General features: G+C 44.5%; 1 protein-coding gene across 3 annotated transcripts in view; it reads left to right on the top strand.

The window, feature by feature from the left end:
- The window catches only part of RALY (RALY heterogeneous nuclear ribonucleoprotein), an 89,217-nt gene that overhangs the window by 31,287 nt on the left and 43,516 nt on the right, over positions 1 to 14,414 (top strand). For 2 of the 3 annotated variants that reach the window (XM_045833398.1, XM_045833401.1), the window contains exon 2: positions 12,283 to 12,360. The exons of the other annotated variant lie outside the window; for it this stretch is intronic. The gene's annotated coding sequence lies outside the window, so the exon portion shown is untranslated. The remainder of the gene's footprint in view (positions 1 to 12,282; positions 12,361 to 14,414) is intronic. 3 annotated transcript variants of the gene reach the window in all.

Genomic DNA, 14,414 nt, shown 5'->3' with positions numbered 1-14,414 from the left:
CAAACAAGAAAACAAACCACAGTATTCAGTGTTTTCCATAGTAGAGGCATGTATGAAGGACTCAGGGATTACAGAGACATGAAGGGTGGGCTTTCCTGAAGGAGGTAACTTTGATCTGTGCTTTGAAGGAAGAGTAAGAGTTGAGGCAGAAAAGGCAAGGAGGGCACTCCAGACCAGGGAACTAGCGGAGAGATGTGTGCAGGGACTCTTGATTACGGGGTGGACATTAAAGCAGTCTCTAACGTGTAACAAATCAGATTGGCAGCCCTCAGCCCTTGCCCCTTGCCAGACTTACGGCTGTAATAGTTAACCATCGAATGGCAGTAACACAGGAGCAGCAAGTGGGGAGAAGGAGGTAAATTTATTAGCAGATGCTAACTGAAACTTAGTTTCAGGGAGGAAGCTAAGGGGGGAAAGCTGATGAGCAGCAGCTCTGTCCTCTGAGCCAAGCCTGCGAAGGTGCTGGATGGGGGTTCTTGGCAGTGGTTTGAAAGCTCATCTAACCCAGGCACATGACTTTGCTCCTCTGATGGCAAAATCCTCTGTTCTGCTCAGCCTGCCCCCTCCTTTCTGTGTTCTTTTAAAAAAAGAAATTAATGGAATCTGTTCAAAATACCCCTGAAATGAAATTACATTTTTAACTCTAATTACCCTAATTAAAACCTGACAGTTGTAATCCTGGAATGGCAGATATGCTAAGTACCCCATGCCTGTGACAGGCTCACCCACCCATATGGAATGTGTTCTGTTCTTGGCTTAGGAGAAAAAGTCTTGTGTGTGTTTGTCTGTTGTTGTTGTTCTCCGCTCTGCTACCCCACCATCAGCATTTTATTTAGTCTTTGGTCTCACAGCTTCCCAAGCTAGCATATCCATCCTTGTTGGCTACAGGCTTGCCCAGGACCCCTAATCTCAATAGATGTCCCTTTGTGTTCAGAGATGATAATCCTGATGATTCTTACCACATACCTTTGAGTTCTTTCTTCATTTGAGGTCAGACTGCATTGCATACCTGACCCTTTCCTTGGGTGAAATCCCCTGCCTTTGGGGACCAAGTATCTGTTCTTAGTAGAAGGCTGTCTGCTGATCTGATCTGGGTTCAGTTTATGACTGATACTAAGGATACAATTTGAGGTCAGGGACAAGGAGCTCTGAAAATGGATCTTCTCTTAGCACATCTCAGCACAGGCTAGAGTCCCTTAGTGAAATGTCTGGTCTTGGCCTTAATCTTAACTATTTACCTGACCAGACATAAAGTACATGATGATGAGGGGGCAGCCCTTGAAGCAGACAAATCTCCATCGATGCTGTGAATCATCTCATGGTTCTGTTAAATAAAACCAAGTATCCCCATGCTCTAGTAACTTCCATGCAGCCTAGATGTCTGATCTGTCAGCAGACACTGGGTGCTATGTTAGGTACTGCAAGAGGTACAGAATTGAGTAAAATACAGTCCTTGTGCCTGAGAAGCTTAGAATTGTGGGTGAGTGAGGAAGGCAGTGGTGAGTGAATGACAGCCATATATGTGTGACTAATTATGTAAGTCAGAACAAGCAAAGACTTCTCACAGGTGTTGGCATTTAAATTTGTCACTGAATAGGCATATTGGCAGAGGAAGGGAGAAGGGCATTGCAGGTGTTAGGGAACAGCATGGGGAAAGGTAGCAAGTTGCTAGGTGATAGCTCATTGTGATTGGAGTACAGCGTGCAGGGAAAGATATGGTAGAAGATGGGGGTCAAGTTTAAACTTTATCTCGTAGGTAGGGAGACCCATTGAAGGTGTATGATGAATTGGGAGACAGGGTGATGGGAGATGTAGATTAGAACAGGTGTCAGGAAACTGGCACCAGGAAATTAGACTGGGCTGTGTCAGCTCAGTCCAGTCCACTGCCTCTTTCCGTAAAGTTATACTGGAATACAGCCATGCTTATTTCTTCATCCATGACTGTTTTCATACTACGGTGGTAAAGACTCTACAGAGACGGATACAAGCCCACAAAGCCTAAAATACCTACTATTTGGCCCTTTATAAAAACAGTTTGCTGATCTCTGAGTTAGAAGCAAATTATGAAAGTTCTGTAAGAGAACATAAATACCAAAACTAGGCCTGAAACGGATTGGAGGTGTCAAATGAGACTTTTCAGAAGGAGAGACAGCATGACTTAGCAGAGAACACCTAATTCTCAAAACTTTGTAAAGGTCAAATAGGCTAAAAGTCACCACGGTCACAAAAGGACACAGGATACAGGCAAGTCTTGATTTGCTTTTATTAGCTGTGTGACAGTGTAAATCATTAACTTCCCATAAGTTTGGGTGAATATAATGAACAGAACAGCAACAACAACAACAAAAAGAATGAGTCAGATTCTTCCTCATGGCACAGAGCTCTTAGTCTGCCACTTCCCTGTGCTTCATCCCCAGTTTAAAAGTCTGCAAGGCTGCCCAGACCTGTGTGGCTCAGTTAGTTGGGCGTCAGCCTGCAAAGCCAGGGGTTGCCGGTTTGGTCCCTGGTTGGGGCATGTATGGGAGGCAGCTGATCTATGTTTCTCTCTCACATTGATGTTTCTTTCCCATTTTTCTTCCTCCCTTCCCCTCTCTCTAAGAATAAATAAATAATATCTTAGAAAAAAATCTAAGGGCCTAGAAAACCTGTAACGTAGTTTGAGTTGATTGGGGGTGGGTGTGCAGAGGATTTCCATCACTCAGAGCAGTTGGTGCTGTGGAGAGGGAGGGGCTCATGATACTTTGAGAACACCTTGTACCCTTCCCTAATGGCTGGTAATTGTTTTGGCCAGATTGAATTTATTTCTAGCTGTCAACCTCCAGAGCATATTAGGCCCTTCAAAACTAAAGGCTGGATCACCTCTCCCAGCCAGAAACTGTGTAAGGACTCCTGGACCTCTCTTATGTGCTTTTCCCCTGCCAACTGCACCATACCACTTATGCCTCACTCCTTTTTTCCTAGAACATTGTGCATTTATCCTGTAGAATAGGAAAAAAATTGGATGAGGAGACCCAGTGGTGAGTTCCAAACTCATGTTTCTTCTTTCAGCTTACTGTGTGACCTCAGCCAATTTCTTTCAAGTTTCTGGCACTTTTGTAGGTTCCAGTACAAATGACTTCAGCTGCTTCTTGGGGTTTGGGATTTCTTCTTTAAGATCCAACTTCAGAGCACAGCTTTTTCCCCCTTTATTTTTTTTTCCCCTTTTTGCTTGAAATTCATTACCTTTGTAGTCATATCTTTAGCTGTTTTTACTGGTGGGGTTCTAGGAACTGGCACTAAGTCTAACTATTGAAGTGAAACAGACCCTGGGGGTCAGGTTCAGCCTACCCTAGAGGTGTTCAGCAAGGCACAATGTCTCTAGAATGGGCAGTCTATTTCAGAACAGGTTAACATTTGGCCCCTGGCCTCCATGTTACAGTACAGGAAAAAAGACCAGGCACGGATCCACATAATTTACATGCTTTTTTTTTCTTTTATCTCATAACTTTATTCCTATTTTACAGATGCAGGAACTCAGTGACTGGCTCATAGAGAATACAGGGGTACAACTAAATATTCTCTGTTCTCAAGTAGGGGGAGAGAGGTGGAAGAGACAGACAAGTAAACAGAGTGGTCTGAGCTTTAAGAGGATACACGAGAACGCTTAAGTAACAATTCCTAAGGATACCCAGAGCCAGGGCTCAGACCCATGTCTCTGCATATTTCTACTATACCATGCTGCCTTCCCTACAAAAGAGTAGGGAGAGTTGGCCCACTCAGGTGCCAAGTCCAGGTTGGTAGGCAATCTTTGGGAGTATGGCCACTGGTGGGGAGGCCTGGTCTTGGGATTCAGAGCTGGACTTGAGGCCTAGGAGGGCCTGAGGTGTTAGGTGACTAAGGCAGGGGCTTTCACATGGACCTGGGCCCATTCATAGAAATAGCATGTGATTTTGTGCCCTCCAGAAGTAAAGCCTGGTGGTCAGCACTGACAACATCCTGGAATAATCACAAGGACCCCCAGAGTCAACTCTGTGGTACAGTAGAACAGGAAGGAAGAGCTGATATCCAGGGCCTATGGGTAGGGGATGGGAGTTTTTGCTAAGATTGTTTTAAACATTTCCTTCCTAGTGTCAGAATTAGTTTGAGGACTGGATTTGAGTTGCCGAATCCCACCTGAAATGATGTTAGGATAGTGAGAGGGAAGGGAAGAGATTTTAGAGAGTAATAGGAGCCAGTCTTCAGGTTAAAAAAATAAGCCTTGTTAGAGTCTACAAATTATTCCAGTTTAAAAACTTGAACTCAAAATAGCCTTTGTAAATGCTGGCTCCTTTCCTCAGAGACCCTGTCTTCCTTTTTCTCTGACCATACATGGCTAGGCGGGCTGGCCATGGCTGGTCTGGGCCATAGCATCCTTCAGTCCTGCTGTTTCACCTTGGGTCCTCTTCTGTGAAGCCCCTGATAGTGTTAGATTCAGTTTTTTAATCTGTGAAATACAGGGATTAGATTAGTAAACTGAGGTCTTAGTGTTCTATACTCAGGAGCTCCTTTATCCACCAGATCTGAAGTTCATTCTTAAAGCTCACTCTGGGTCTCCACCCTTGTTATCTGACGGTCTTCACATAACTGAGCTGAATTCTAAAATTCACAGATTCTTTTTTTTTTCCTGACCATCTACTTGCGATTTCAATTTTGGGGTAAAATTGTCATTATATCTCAAATCCTTGACTTCCTACTGAAATTGAGGTTCTTGGGTTGAGTCCACATCTGCAGAGAATTGTCATTGCTTTTTAAGAACCTTTTCAAAAACCAGTATGTGAACTTGAAACTTGGAGTTCCAGGCTCCACATTGAAGATACCTCCAAAGACATTGTCTACTGTTGGACGTCCGCACAGTGTGGAGAGTGCCCTGACTGGTAGTAAATGGGCTGATTTTGGTCCTGCCACTGACTTCCTTTTATGACTCTGGACAAATGATCTCCTCACATTGGTCTTACCACCCCTTCTGTAAAGTGACGGGGCCTCTTCCAGCTCTAGTCCCGTCAGGGACAAACGGCCATCTTCTACACAGTTCAGTTGCAGAGAATGATCTGGCCCAAGCTCTGTTGGTTACAGATTATAAAGCCTTAGATTCTCACTTCCACCTCAGGAGGGGGGAGGGGAACCATCCAACTGTCTCATTAGCATGGAGAAAAGAAAACAGTAATTACTTGTGCCTCCCTTGATAATTCCTGTGGGTTGGTTCTTCTAGGGAAGGAGGAGGGGGAGCTGGAGACGGTTTCAGCTGAGAAAGGAGAAATGCTGTTAGCTGCCCAGAAAATACAGAGGCAAGGATGATTGTCTTGCACGTCTGTTCTATTCTGGACATTCCTCCAGGCAGCCTAGAGTCTACCTGGATTGAGTTTTATCTATTTATGGCATGCATAATGTTCTCATACTTGGGCAAGGATTGGGCTCAAGAGCCCTAATGTCCGTTGTCATTAAGAAACCAGCTGCCCTCTAGGGCCTTTTGTGATATGCTGGGCATCCTGAGACTATCTTTTTTGGGTAGTAGAGGAGGGTTTCACTGAGCCATATTGTGACATGGCTGCATTTTTATTATGTTGTGAGGCCATCTTTTTAAACCCTGTGGCAACACAGTCAGTTGGTTTATTATGCCAGAGATGCAGGGAACCACTTAACAGAATCAGTCACAAGAGTCATGGTCAGATATCCTTGTGAATGGGAGGAGTGCGGTAGAAATTGCAAGACTATGGGGTTTGGTCAAGGCTGGGAAAAGGAAGCCTTATGAAGAAGATTCAGGCAAAATTTTGAGGTTAGGGGGCAGCTGGAACAGAACTAACAAATTGGCAAGTGTGGCTCCTGGGACAAGGGCTGTTTGCTCTATGGCCAATCTTGTACTCTTTGGTGGATGTGGGCAGTTGTGCACCCCTAGGTTCTTGTTGTAGTAGAAGTGGGTCTGAGGCCATCTGCAGGTGGGCCCTGCCTGATTGAGCCTGGGGCTATTATGCTATGACCATCTCCTGTGGCTGCTCCCTCTTGCCTTGGTTGCCACCTGAGAGGCCTAGAGAACCCAGCTTCCATCCTCCTTCCCCTCTCCTGAGGAAGCTATCACTTCAGCAACACCTCTTTCAATCAGTCATCCTGCAGGCCCTGGAGATTACTCTAAACAGCAAGGGTTTGATAGAGACAAGCTCTTTTTTAATGTGCTTTACAAATATAGGAATGATTTCTTCTGTCACAATCTCTCCTTATCCCCCTGAAGCACTCTCATTCTCTTGTGCCAGGCCTTTTGCTTGGTTCCCCACCCTACTGAAAGCCTTTGATGTTCAGGTGCCAGTTGTTCCCCACATTTTCTCTTCACTTCTGGCTTCTTTCCTCTAGTCACCAGTTGTGGATTCCTGGTTTCTATATACCCCTGTAGAACCTGTTCCCTGTTACATCTTTAATGGAGTGCTCCAAAATAATAGCCTGGCCCAAGGGAAGGAGTGCTTTTTTCCAGACTAACTTGCAGTCATCTGGGACATAGTAAAGTGCTTCCCAGCAATAGAGACAATATACATACCCAAGGATGTATTTCATGCTGATTCTTGCAAAGGTATTCATAGCATCATATTTCCTCCCAGATCCTAAGGTGTTTTGATCAAGTATTTGGGTTCAGCCCAGGCATCTCTCATGGCTTCTTGCCTGTTTGTTATATAGTCTTAGAACATTTTGTCCTTTAGGGCATGGTATCCAGTTTCAAAAAAGCCTGACTCTTCTCTAACTGCAACAATGAGCTGAGAACCCCTTGGGGAGGGCCTGGTAAGTTAAGTCCTGCAACTCTGGAACCTGGTGGTGGTGCACTTGCATTCCACCCCTGCTCATCTTTTCCCCAGGTGTGCAAAACCAGCAGTTGCTTCATTATTGTTGGTGCCTGCTTTGATATGTGGGGGTTCCTTATTTTTGAGCAGAGAAAGTGTGATGTGTATATAGTACAAAGAACATAGTCTTTGGAGTCGCACCTGGGTTCCAGCAAGTTCTGTGCCCTACTGTGTGGCTTTAGACAATTAACTTTACTTCTGAGACCCACTGTCCTCCTGTAAATGGGGATAATTCTACTGGCCTCAAAAGCTTATTAGGTATAAATGATAATAATTAAGGCTTTGGGCATAGGGTATGATAAATAATAGGTGAGGCAAATGTACATTTCTTTCCTTTTTCTAGGCCTTTTTATTGCTTCTTATTCATCCTGTTGTGGTATTTAAATGGAATAACAATTCCTGTCATTGAGTCACTTATGCCAGGCCCTGAGCTAAGGGCTTTCTTGTGCTATCTCATTTATTTTTCCCAATAACACATTTGTGAAACAGGAACCATTTTAAACAAATAAGGAAACTGTGGCACAGAAGGTTAAGTATCTTGTCTATGGTCACAAAGGTAGAGACAGAGCTGGGATTCAAACCCAGGTGTCTGATTCTAGAGCCTGAGCTCTTCATCAATAAATTGGTCATTAATACTTTCCCTGAGCAATTTTCTTTCTTCTTGGACCTGCTGGGATTTGTGTGCATGTAGTTCTTGAGCTTTTTTGGTCACAGTTAGTACCTGGCTGTCTTGATGGAGGCACTGACAGTGACACTGTGTTTGCCAGAGCTTTTCTTAATTCCTCCACTCAGAGCAGATTCCTTCACCTGAAAGGTGGTATAGCCACCCCCTTTTAAAAAAGAGACCACTCTCTCATTTCTTTTTTACTGTTCACATGAAACCAAATAGATCTCAGCAGTTAGACCATTCTTGTTGATCTTGTTTGCTCCATCAGCAGATCCTTCAAAAGGTTAGGTACCTCACCTTCATTTTACAGATGCGGAAACTAGGGTCCAGGAAGGTAAAATGACTTGGTCAGGGTTACATGGTGAATTGAAGGTAAAGCTTTAGGTTTTCTGACTCTTAGCCCAGTGCTCTCTACTAATTTAGGAAAGAGGAATGGTACGTGTGTACAGTATGCAGATCAGTCCTAAAGAGGGTTGAACTGTATTAAGACTTAGGATCTAGAGACTTCTGAAAAGGGACCTTGCCTTCTCCATCTATATCTTCACCCTAGTCCATACACTTACATTTGAGGAATTCAGGAGAAAGGGAGAAACAGTCTCCCCTTAGGGTTCAGTAAAGCCTTCGTGATAGGGAGCTGTGGGGAAGGGTCCAGAGGATGTCAGTATCTCCTTATCCATAGGAAGTTTAGACTCCCAGGCAGGGCTTATTAGCCTGGAGAAACCCTTGTAGAAGGGGCAGAAGAGCAAAAGAATCTGCATGTCCTATGACCTACACAGGTTTTAGCCTAAATCAGGCAAGGGTTGGGCTGGGGCAGGAAAGTGGTAAAAACTGAAAATTGGAGCTCTGAGGATTGGAGTCCTGAGGAGCTTCACTTTATTTCTCCTGACAGATTAGTCTGGGATGTAGACAAGTTCCCTTCATTTAAAATTTGTAAAGAGGGGTTCCTACTGCTGCTTTAGAAAAAAAAAACAAACAAAAATCCTTGATTCTGGAACCAGAAGGAAAAAGAAACCTTTCTCAGACTCTAGGCCTCAGACATTTCAGTCTTGTGCAGGCATCCTCTTCCTTTTTGTGTCCTTTTCCTTCTTTGCTTTTACCCCTTTCCTCTCCCTCTTTTCTCTGTTAACCACCCAAATCCCCTCCCTTTTTAAAAAAGATTTTTATTTATTAAAAAAAAATTTTATTTATTTATTTTTAGACAGGGGAAGGGAGGGAGAAGAGAAAGAGAAACATCTGTGTGGTTGCCTCTCGCGCGCCCCTCACTGGGGACCTGGCCTGTAACCCAGGCTTGTGCCCTGACTGGGAACTGAACCAGTGACCTTTTGGTTCACAGGCCGGCACTCAATCCACTGAGCCACACCAGCCAGGGCTAGATTTTTATTTACTTTTAGAGAGAGGGGAAGGGAGGAAGAAAGAGAGGGAGAGAAGCATTGATTGGTTGCCTCTCACACATCCCCAACTGGGGACTTGGCTTGCAACCCAGGTATGTGCCTTGACTGGGAATTGAACCAGCAACCTTTCAGTTCTCAGGCCAGCGCTTGATTCACTGAACCACACCAGCCAGGGCCCAGCTTTCCTTTTTATCCTTTTCTCTCCTTGTCTCTTCCCTAACTCCTGAAAAGAAGAATGTGAAAAGGGCATCTTTAGCCAACAGATTAGTAGATACTGATATTATAGGTACTTGGGCTAAGAGTCAGAACATGGAGCTAATAAGACCCTAAGCCTGCCATAAGATCACAGTCTTATGGGGAAGACAGTGTAGCAGTAAACTTCCTTTCTCCCCTTCTCATCTCCCCCCTTTCAGATAATTGGATTTTGAGGTAAAAAAGACATTGGTTTAATACGGTCCTCCTTTCTTGTTGCTATGTAATAAAGTAAGTAAGGAGCAAGCACACAGGCTTTCGAGTAAAGTAAAGCAGACCTAGGTTCAAATCCTGGTTCTGCTGTTTATTAGCTGTTTGACCTTGAATGGTATACTTAACCTTGTCCATCTTCAGTTACCTTTGCTATAACATGGGCCTGCCATAACCTGTTTCATAGATGATTACGAAGGTTAACAGCATAATACCTAGTTCAGTCCCTGGTACAGAGTAGCCCAAACCTTTCTGTCACCCTGCATCAAGGCCTGGCTTAAGTCATCACTCCTGTGTGAAGCTTCTGAGGCCACCTCCAGTTAGACATTCCTTTTTCCACTTTTACAAGCCATAGCACTCTGAACTGTTAGATCTGCCTAGTATTGTAGTAGTCCTATGCAAGGTTGACACAGTCTCGCCCTGAACTACAAGGAGCCCAAGAATAGGACTGTTCTCATTCATCCCTGCATCCTCTATAACCCCTAACCCAGAACTGTGACCATGGCCAACTAGACCCAGGAAATATTTCTTGGTTGATTGGATAGAAGGCTTCTATATATATATGCAGTATTTTGCAGCTGACAGAAAGAGCTGTTAAAGATCTGGCTGGAATCTTCCATCTTAACTCTTTTCTTTTCCTTTCCTATTATCATACTGATTGTCACAAATTCTCTCTGTTAATAGGCAAGATGGGAATTATATCCCCGTTTTGTAGTTGAGGAATCTGAAGCTCAGATTAGAGCCCAGGTTTCTTGTTAGAAGATTGCTCCACTATAAGAGTAACAGGAATGATCCCTGACCTGTGTGGCTCAGGTGGTTGGGCATCATCCTGCAAAGCAAAAAGTTACCAGTTCAATTCCTGGTCAGGGCACATGCCTAGGTTGCAGGTTCGGTCCCTGACCAGGGCGTGTAGGAGAGGAAGCTGATCGATGTTTCTCACATTGATGTTTCTCTTCCCTCTTTATCCCTCCTTTTCCCACACTCTTTAAAAAAAAAAAAGTAACAGGAATGAGAACAGAATTCCTGATTGACTAGGTCTCCATTCTCTGGAAGTAGTATGAATCTTTTGTGTTTCATTTTTTAAATTCTCACCTGGGGCCATGCTTATTGATTTTAGAGAGAGGGGAAGGGAGAGAAAAACATCAATCAGTTGCCTCTCGAATGCACCCTGACTGGGGACCAACTCTGCAACCTAGTGTGCACCCTGTTCAGGAATCAAACCTGAGACCTTTTGGTTTATGGGATGACGCTCCAACCAACTGAGCCACACCTGCCCAGGGCAGCAGTATGAATCTTTACAAGCAAGAAGGAGCAGGGAGACTGACAAAGAGCCATGAGAAAAAGGGCTTAGGATAACTTTATTGATTTGCTAGGCTTTGAAGATTAAGGGTTTGAATGTGTACCAAGTACATACAAAATTCCTGAAGACTAGCATTCCAGGTGAGACAGTAGCATGGACAAAAGTACGGCAGCCAGAAAGCCCATGGCAGACATAAGGCAGATGATGACTACATCATGGCATACCTGGGGAGTGAGGCTGAGGTGATTGGGAGCCATGACATTTTTTTTTCAGCAGGGGAGTGTCATTAGAAACATCAGTCTGGCAGTGTGGGCCCAATGTGTTGGGGCAGGAGGGGTGAGGGAGACTAGTGGAAGAGAAACCAGGGAAGAGGCTACTGTAATAGTCTTTGTAATGTCAGTACATTTTAAAAAATAATTCCAGCTGTGCAGGCAAGAGATAATGAGATCCTGAACCAAGAGGAAGTTGACGCAGTAGGGAATAATGAAGAACAGTGTGGATGTAGAGCTCGTAGAGCAAAAAACAAAACATAAAAACCCAGAACACAAGGACTTTGCAATTTTGGGAATGGGAAATGAGGGAAGGACAGGTCAGGGAGCATAAACATTTGGAGTCTAAATACTTAGGAGAATAGTTTTATCATTTGCTGAACCATGGAGGCTGGAAATAGGAGATGGGTCCAATTTATTGACCTGTTGAATTGGAGGTGCTGATACTCCATGGCCTTTGCCACCTGCCTAAGGCCTCTGCCTTTGTTCTTTGACCCAGGCCTGCAGTCCTTCAGTTTGGTGTGTCTGCTGCTTCGTTTCAGGCCTGGAGCCCCCCACAGATCCCTCCTTATCTAAGCCTGGAGGAACCTGGCCCAAGAGTGAGATAAAGCAGGGTGTCAAACTCATTTTCACTGGGGGCCACATCAGCCTTGTGGTTGCCTTCAAAGGGCCAAAATAATTTTAGGACTGTATAATTGTAACTACTCCTCAACTGTTAAGGAGTTGGAATTACATTTGGCCCTTTGAAGGCAACCTCAAGGCTGATGCGGCCCCTGGTGAGAATGAGTTTGACACCCCTGAGATAGAGTGAGAGCTGTCCTGAAGAGCAATTCTTTCACTGATGTACTTTAGTATAGGGCAAGTCACCTAACCTCTGAGCCTTGTTTTTTTGATATTAAAATAAGGAGAACGAGTAATTCTTCCATGTGCATTTAGTATCTCATTCTTCCCATCAGTACATTCTAGCTATATTGATCTTTTTCCTTAAGCATAACTAGTCTATTTTTGCCTCTTGCCTCAGGGGCTTTGCACATGTAATTCCCTCTCTCTAAAACACTCTTGGCTTAGATCTCTGCAGATCTTACTCCTACACTTAATTCAGGTCTCTGTCCACTGGTCACCTGTTAGAGAAGCCTTCCCTGACCATTTTATCTAAAATAGACTTCATTCTCAGTCATTTCCATTTTTCCTTTCTTTGCTTTATTTTATAGCACTTAGCATGACCTGAAATTATGTATTTAATTATTAGCCTATCTTTTGCTAAGATGCAGTGCATGTGAGGGCAGGGACTTTAAGTGCCTACACCTACCTAAATTCTGAGCAGGACCCTGACTGACTTCCTTCTCTGTTATAGGTGATACCTATTCCCAGAGGCAGCTGGTGGCTGACCCTGTAACCCTAAAGAGGAAATCGCTGACTGAGCTCAACCTCGGTGAGTGAGGCAAACTCTGGTCCAGCTTGGGCCAAGACAGAGAGTAACTAGTTTGGGGCTTATTTTTACCCTTTCTATAGATAACTTGCAGGTGATTACTCTTCTGTTTCATGTCTACAAGATTGGCATAGGCAGCCTCCTGTATTGGCAGGAAAACTGAACTAGCTTTACTGGAGCTGTCACAGGATGGTTCAGGGTGATTTTCAATGAATAAGGCAAAGCAGGCTCAACCCGTATTGGCTTCTGCCGGCTGCTTTGTGCTAGGAGGGGAGGGGGGAACCTGGCAGCTCCCACAAGCCCTCTTAACATGACCTCATAGCCCTTAGAAACTTTCCTGATTTCAGTCTTGACTGTGCCCTACCAAACCCATAGGTCAGCTTTAGAAAATTCTGTAGTTTTGTCAGTCCTGCAAAATGTGATCATGAACAGTAGTAAGGCTGGAGTGATCGAGTGGAGCTGTGTGAAGGGGAATTCTGGGGAGCTCAGAGGGAAGACAGCAGATGGTGAAACAGCAAGGGAAATCAGCACATTAAGGACCAGTTGTGTCCTGACTTGTGTGGCTCAGTTGGTTGGGTGTCGTTCACAAATCGAGAGGTTCCTGGTTCAATTCCCAGCCAGGGCACATTCCTGGGTTGCTGTTTGGTTCCAGGATGGGATGTGTGTGAGAGGCAATTGATTGATGTTGCTCTGACTTGCATTGATGTGTCTCTCCCTGTCTTTTTCCCTCTCTTCCTTTCTCTCTAAAAATAAATAAATAAAATCTTATAAAAGAACCGGTTGTGTTATGGAAATTATTTACTCTAGACAAAACCCCATTTTATAGATGAGGGGACTGAGGCTCAGGAAGCTAAAATAATTTGCCTAGGGTTCACACCTTGGCAAAGCTGACGTTAGAACCTAGGCCAGTCTAACTGTAAATACCATTGTTCTCCCTGAATTGGCAGGCTACCTGATTTTTCTTACAAAGTTCAAGAAGACAGACCTGCTCACGGATTCAGAAAGGGGGTCCAGTTATTTGAGAGCCCAGCAGGGCAGATAGGAGTTGGGGGGTGGGTTCCTTTTGAGCAATAGCATTTCTAGTAAGGGGCCAAGAAATTAAAAGATAGGAAGAACCCTTCAAGCAGGCAGAGGCCCAAGCTAAATACAGAAGAAAACACCTGTGACACATTGGGTCCTATAAACACTGGGGCCAGCACAGATAGGAACCTGAGGAGCTGGGTTGGAGTTGAGGCTCATGGGTTTTTATCTTCTCTCTTGATACCTGCCCTTGAACAATCTTCATTTTCCTGTTTGTAAAATTGGAGTGCTTCCCCACACCCCCACATGTCTATCATGTGTACACCAACCATGCAGGACATTGTAGAGAATCAAATGAAAATGCAAGTAAGTTGGAAAGCTTTGTGAATTGTAAAGCAGCATGACTGAAAGGAGAGAGAGTGAGAAGAAAGCATTATAAGTATCCCTGACATCTCAGCCCCTGACCTATTTGTAATTCCATTCCCCAATAATAAAAGGGAGGAATTTCCTTTGGAAGTCTGCACTGTAAATCTTGTCCCATGCCCTTTTACTCTCCTCCTTCTGCAGGCCCTTCCCAAAGCTCAGTCTTTTCACAAGGAAAGGGGTTCTAGGGCAGAGACAAAGCCAGGCAGCATCGGCAGCCATGATTTGCATCATGTTGGCTGCAGAGTGCAGGTTTAAATGCACTCCCACAGCCTGGCTCCAAGGCCACTGCTGACACAGATATTAAAGCAGTTTTAAGAGCTCATCCCCAGCATGTGTTTGCACTCACTGACTAATTCTGAGATGTTGCCATGTTCCCTACTGTCATTTGAAGAAGAGGAAGGCTAGTCCTATTTTGGCCTTAGGTTCCCTGCCCACCCCTGCCCCTACCTCTAACTGCTAGTGAAAAAGACATTTGTGCATGTAGCCTTGTATCTTATCAGAGGCCATGCTTTCCCACCATTTCTCCTTCACCCTTGGCCAGTGACATAAGCCACTCTCTTCACTCTGTAACAGTGGACATTCTCCTTCCCTCTCTCTGCCTGAGGGTGCAC

This window comes from Phyllostomus hastatus, unplaced genomic scaffold (assembly GCF_019186645.2).
Source record: "Phyllostomus hastatus isolate PE091 unplaced genomic scaffold, TTU_PhHast_1.1 phas_contig_17, whole genome shotgun sequence".
In the NCBI taxonomy this organism is placed as follows: Eukaryota; Metazoa; Chordata; class Mammalia; order Chiroptera; family Phyllostomidae; genus Phyllostomus; species Phyllostomus hastatus.
Note: the sequence above shows the minus strand (reverse complement) of the source record. Positions and strands in the feature narration are given on the sequence as shown.